The following is a 6,000-nucleotide window of genomic DNA, read 5'->3' on the forward strand; positions in this document are numbered from 1 at the left end:
TGAAACCGTTAACGGTCATTTCATTCATCATTGTATCTTGATCCTATTTTCAAATTGAGTTTAAGTTCGAACTTGATTTTCACTTAATGCCGGAGGTTCAAATCGATTGTGCCCGAATTGACTTTTGGAAGTTCAAGTTGGCCTTTGAGAGTTGAATGCATTTTAGAAGACATTTCGTCTTTTTTTTAACAAATTAATTCTAGAAATCATTAACCTTTTTATTTCCGAATTAATTTTGGAATTTCATTTTTGATCGGTTAGAATTTCTTTCTTCTTTTCTTTATTTTTTATTTTTATTGGGCCGTGATTACTAATAGGCTCATTCTTCTTTTCTTTCATTTAAGAATCCAGCATTACTGTTCATTTATACTTTAATTCATATGGTGATTGGATTATGAGAATTCTACAAAGCCTGCTCATTTACACATTAAGTCATATGGGACCCAGAATGTGAAGAAAGAGACATAGGGAGCATAAACAGATGTATATTCTATACCTATACCGTAAACATGGTTGTGGCAATGAAAAATGGTTATCACACTTTGCTGCCGAAGGCACCCACTGAAGCACTTCTTCCGAAGGTGCACGAATTGAAAGGTTTGTCTCAAATATCTGAATTAAAGCCAAAGCTGCTAACGCCATAACCGAAAAGCCGCGACATCAAAGCTGTAAAGCACAAGCTGCAGGAAATAAAAGCTACACACGCAGCAAACAATCAAATCTGCAACAAAGCCACTAGCCAAGGAAAAACCGGATGTTGTAACTCAACTCCGAATTCACAGATAAGATTCATTTGCATCTCCTAACGGCAACTGAAGTTTCACCTGCACATGCCCGACAAAGCGCAAAACCGTTCACCTGCATAAAAGTTCAGCAACACGTTAATATGGCCCGTTTCTCTAGTAAAGTCCAACTCCGTACAATCTGCAAGATGAATAATAGAAAGATCGCGGTCAATATGAGTTAGCTTGCCAATTCCGTTCAGAAGGGCGGTTAATTTTTCTGCAGAATTCCATGACAACATCACAGGGTATACGGTTCATATGTCAGTTCATTTCAAATGGATTGCCAATTATCATTTTCACATCAATTTCGTAACTTAATAGATTAACCGCATCGCGCCAAAAAACAATCAGCAAAATCACTAACCAACAAACTTCATTCCAATCAGTCAATTAATTTCATTTCAAAGCATTGTACATTTCATTTTCAATTGAATTTGATTTCAACTAACAACTCATTTGCATTTCGAATTAATCTCAACCTGTCACTAACAGCATGTGCATTTCAAGAGGCGATGGTGAATTGAATTGTTCATTTCATTTGGACTCAGCTCTAATTAAAGTCTGAGTCTCTGACTAACTAACTTCAACATGAGTTTCGACTTAGATCCGCATTGAATTCCATAACAGAATCTTCAACCACCTTTAAAACACCAACTGAACCAAAAAAGAACCAAGCATCCTGCAGAATAAAAGGCCAACCACAATTAACCCGTGGAATATTCACCTAGCTCACCATAATCACGATTCGCATGTCTAAACCATTTTTCTAAAGCTAATAGAATTAACTGTTATGAGGCACTAACTTCAAACTCTGCAACAGCAAGTGAACCACACATTACGGGAAGGCATACGTCACACAATCGGCCACCATACACCAACAATTGGAAAACATTTGGCATACCAGCATCAACAATGCAGCCTGCATTTTCAACCATAAACAAATCCTGCAAACGGTAATGGAATGTTCAAGCAAGACAACGCACCATGGCGGCATACGCGTAACAGAAAAACCCAAAGCAGTTCATCCTGCCAAGCCATATACATAACCAGAGAAAAAACTAACCGTCTTCCTGATGATAGTTCATCTTGATGCAGAACGACTAAGTTGCACCAGTCTGTAATGTATGACAATCAGGTCCGACTCGCGTAAACGGTGCAACCTGCAACGCGACCAAAATGCCAACACCGGCAATGCTGCAAATACGCCTTGCTATGCTGCCCACAGAACTGCTCCCTGAAATGGGGGAGAAAGATACCATTATCAAAAGAAATACGCCATGGGAATACTGGAAATACCGGCATTGCAACATGAAGCTTTTCCAAGTATGGGGTTGTTCTGGTTGGCAAGAAGAGAGTAGACACCTGAGCTGCTTCAGATCTGAACTCTTGCCAAGAAAAGGTATGCGACCAACAAACGTGAAGTATTTGATGCTTCCAGGATTACGGCGGACGCCAACTTCCTAACCAATGTTGCTAGGATACAAACACCGTGTTGCTCATGTGTGTACCAGGAACGGAACCTACGAACGGATGAAAATCGCGTCAATAATCAGGCAGTTCCAGGTACCGACGCTCCACGACACAGACCCTGCAAAAAAACTTCTAAAAGTTAGACAGTCCCCTATTACTAACTAGAATTTACGAGAAATAGTTTTGAATGGCATAACACTCCGTCGACACGTTCCGCTGAGCCATCACCAACACATAAGTTGGACTAATACTTGCTAACAAATTCACTTAATTTAACCTGCAATACAAATCCATGGCAAAAGAAAGAACCGTATAATTCATCACATACATTCATGACATGGTTCATTCCAAGCAATTAGCGGTCGGCATGGATACCAATCACAACAGAGATTTCAAAGCCATTCTACATGTAATTCAGAGTTCTGTTCAGAATATCATGCGCGGGTATTTCACTAAATCCACATAACTGCTCTGTTACATAAGTTCCAATCCACTTAAACAAATAACAATCTAATAGAGATTGTAGCCTGAGTAATTTCCTTGTTAATAGGTTAACATCAACTTCTAATAACAGGTCACTATATAACAAACTTGATTGTAACAAAGAGCACTTTTCACAACCCAACTGCCTAGCCGTTTTTTAACTGAATCAAGCTAACCTAACTAACTGAGTCAATATTAACTAATTGAGTTATCAGTTAACTCAGTGAGTCACACTTAACTAACTCCAAGCAACCCTTAACTAATTCCTAACCTCATTCCAAAGCTAACACTTTCCAAACCTAAGCTCTATTTAAGAAATCCATCATTCATAATTTAAAAACCCTTGGAAACCCTTTGTAATTCAGTGCAATCACTCTCTGCAATCTCTTCCATCACCCTCACCAGAGCTTTATTTCTCTCTCAAAGAAGCTATTGAAGCTTCACATCGAAACGTCAATTTCGCTTGAGCGAAACCACTGCATTCTCATTTAGCCATTCTCAAATTCAGAAGAAGAATAAAAAGGAGGAAGAAGGAGAGTACAAATCAAGATCAAGAACTCACCTGCTGAAGTTTTCCGATCGTCTTCTCTTGGTAAGTCTGTTTCTCTTCTGTGATGTTTTCTTGCTTTGAGCGTACCGGAGTGTAGCATTGAGGATAGGAAGTAGAAACCCCATGGTATTAGAGATTAACTAGGGCCAAGCGCCATTTAATTTGAGATGTGAAGGTTAGGGTTCTTCCATGATTAGGCTCGATTCAACCAACTCCGGGACTGTTTCCCAATTCCATTTCCATATTCCTGTTTAGCATACAGTGGCGCATCCATTGGTGGTATTGCTTAGTCGTAAACCAATACCTGCGCCGGCGAAGGACGCCGGCACGGTGAGCCATTGGTGAACGGACGACAAAGAAGAAAGGCACCATTTGAATTTTCATTCCAACCTGTTGACTTGGACAAGTCAACAGCGAGAGGTATTGGGCTTAAGTCTTTAAGGCCCATTGAATTTGCTTTTGACATGCCATGCACTGCTGATACACCCCAAAGACTTTGGAAATAAGTAGAACTGGGCTTAACCAAGCCCATTGGCATCTTGTAGATTTCGCCTCACATTTCCAACGTACACCCCCCCGGAAACACTTGAGTTGGCATTGGGCTCAGACGCAACCCATGCCCATTTTTACTTCACACACCACCCATTTTTTAGACTTTTGCTTCCTGCACAAAAAAGATGTATTGGGCTCATCCTGCAACCCATAGCCAAATTCAGTTTATACCTCCTTTTCCATTTCACACCTCCTTATTTAATTGTTTTCTTTTTCTTTTATTTTCTTAATTGTTTTTTTACAATTTAATTAGGTTAATTAGCACAATATTAGTTGAATTAGGTTAGTCATTGACAATTAGAATTTAAATCTTGATCATTAGCATATTAGGATTTTCATTAGGATATTAGAATTTAATTAGAATTTTCATTAGAATTTAAGTATGATTCTTCCTTAGAATTTTAATTAGATTAAAATTATAAACAATTATGATTTGCTTAAATTTAGAATTTCACCATTCTCATCATTAGGTTAAGATCCACATTAGGACCTAATCAACTTTAGATCATAGAATTTGACATATTTTGCAAATGACCATTTTGCCCTTATGGGCTTACTTTTGTTATTTTAGTGATAGAATGACATGATCCCATTAGGATTAGAATGTGACATAGGACTTTAATCATTTCCTTACAATTTTAGGACTTATACCTAGGACTTTTAATCAACCTTTTGACCAATTTGCACATGTTCCCTTAGGACTTCTAACTTAGAATTTTTAATCAAATTTCTAATGCATGATCCCATAGGGTAGTTTCTAACAATTACTAACTTCAATTAGATCCTAACCTAGTTCCCTAAAAACAAAGCAAAACCCATGATTGAATTGATCAAAAGCAATTTTGATTAATTAAACCCTTTGAACTTGTATAATATCATAGTCTAATTTGAGTGACCAAAAGACCATTGGTCATTTAATAAGACTTTTCTTCCAAGCTGTGGAGCTCAAGGCCTCAAGACAAGACAAGATCTTCAATCAAGGCATCCTCAGTCATACCAAGCAGCGGAATATTCAAGCACATCAAAGGTGGCATCTTCAACACTTGTCAAATCAAAGTTAGAAAGGTGCAATACGAGCCTTAAGCAATAGAGAAGGAGTGGGACTAGAGTATTCCTACCCCCATTCTGAGTATCTTTGGGTATGAGACGTATGACCTAACGCTCATTGTATTCGCCTCTATTCATAGACTTTAGCATGATTCTAATCATACGATTGACAAGTCACTCTCTTCATAACAAAAGCAAAAACAACAAAAGCAAGGACAACGTCAACAACTTACCAATCATGAATCAAGTTGTAGGATACGAGCCTTAAGTAATGGAGAAGGAGTGGGACTGGAGTATTCCTACCCCCATTCTGAGTATCTTTGGGTATGGAACGTATGACCCATCGCTCATCGTATATGCCTTCATTCATAGACTTTAGTGCAATTCGAATCTAACGATTGATAAGGTCTTCATCATCACAAGAAACAACTACAAAGACTCTTCTCTCTTCCCTTGAAGTTTAGGACGAGGGTCACATGCCACGAGCCTTAAGTGGTAAAGAAGGAATTAGACTGGAGCTTTTCTACACTCATTCTGGATATCTTTGGGTGCGAGACATTTGGCTCGTTGCTTATCGTATCCACCTTTACCCATAGACTTTAGTGTGATTTTCATCCAGTAACTATCAAGTCAATTCATCCTTCAATATCAATCATTCATTTCTTTTTCCTCATCAATCATCTTGTTTTCAGCCCTAGTAGGATGAACTACGAAAGCTCTGATTTCCTCATTGCACGATGAGGGTACGTAGGCAGGAGAACCCAGTTTCTTCGCGAGCTACCATATTTATTAATCAATCATTCTCCATTCTATCAATACCATCTTTTGAGATCAATCATACTTATCCTTGGACTCCTTGTCTATCCTTTTAGGACGTTCTGATGACAATCTATCTCTTCAATCGAGAGTTGTTTGGCCCTTATCCCAAACATTTAATACATTCTTTTTCGGATAACACGCCACTTCGCTCTTCGATTAAGAGTCTATCCTTCTCTGGGATCCAAGATGCTATCTTGATTTGATCTCGAATCTCCAATTCCCCGGCCAGTGATACATTACTCCTTGCATTCCAGTACTACAAATCTCTCTCTTTCTATTCTCGTAGTTCTGAAC

General features: G+C 38.5%; 1 long non-coding RNA gene across 2 annotated transcripts; it reads right to left on the reverse strand.

The window, feature by feature from the left end:
- Positions 1-307: 307 nt before the first annotated feature.
- Positions 308-3,680, reverse strand: LOC127094805 (uncharacterized). 2 transcript variants are annotated; one of them, XR_007792651.1, is made up of 6 exons: positions 3,301-3,680; positions 2,148-2,373; positions 1,849-2,019; positions 1,572-1,729; positions 1,265-1,464; positions 308-858 (listed from the first exon to the last, which is right to left on the reverse strand). It is a non-coding gene; the product is annotated as an uncharacterized LOC127094805 (long non-coding RNA). The 2 variants fall into 2 exon arrangements; XR_007792650.1 differs by having other exon boundaries at positions 1,589-1,729; positions 3,301-3,677.
- Between the last annotated feature and the right edge of the window lie 2,320 nt (positions 3,681-6,000).

The sequence above is a fragment of the Lathyrus oleraceus genome, chromosome 6, assembly GCF_024323335.1.
Source record: "Lathyrus oleraceus cultivar Zhongwan6 chromosome 6, CAAS_Psat_ZW6_1.0, whole genome shotgun sequence".
Classification (NCBI taxonomy): Eukaryota; Viridiplantae; Streptophyta; class Magnoliopsida; order Fabales; family Fabaceae; genus Lathyrus; species Lathyrus oleraceus.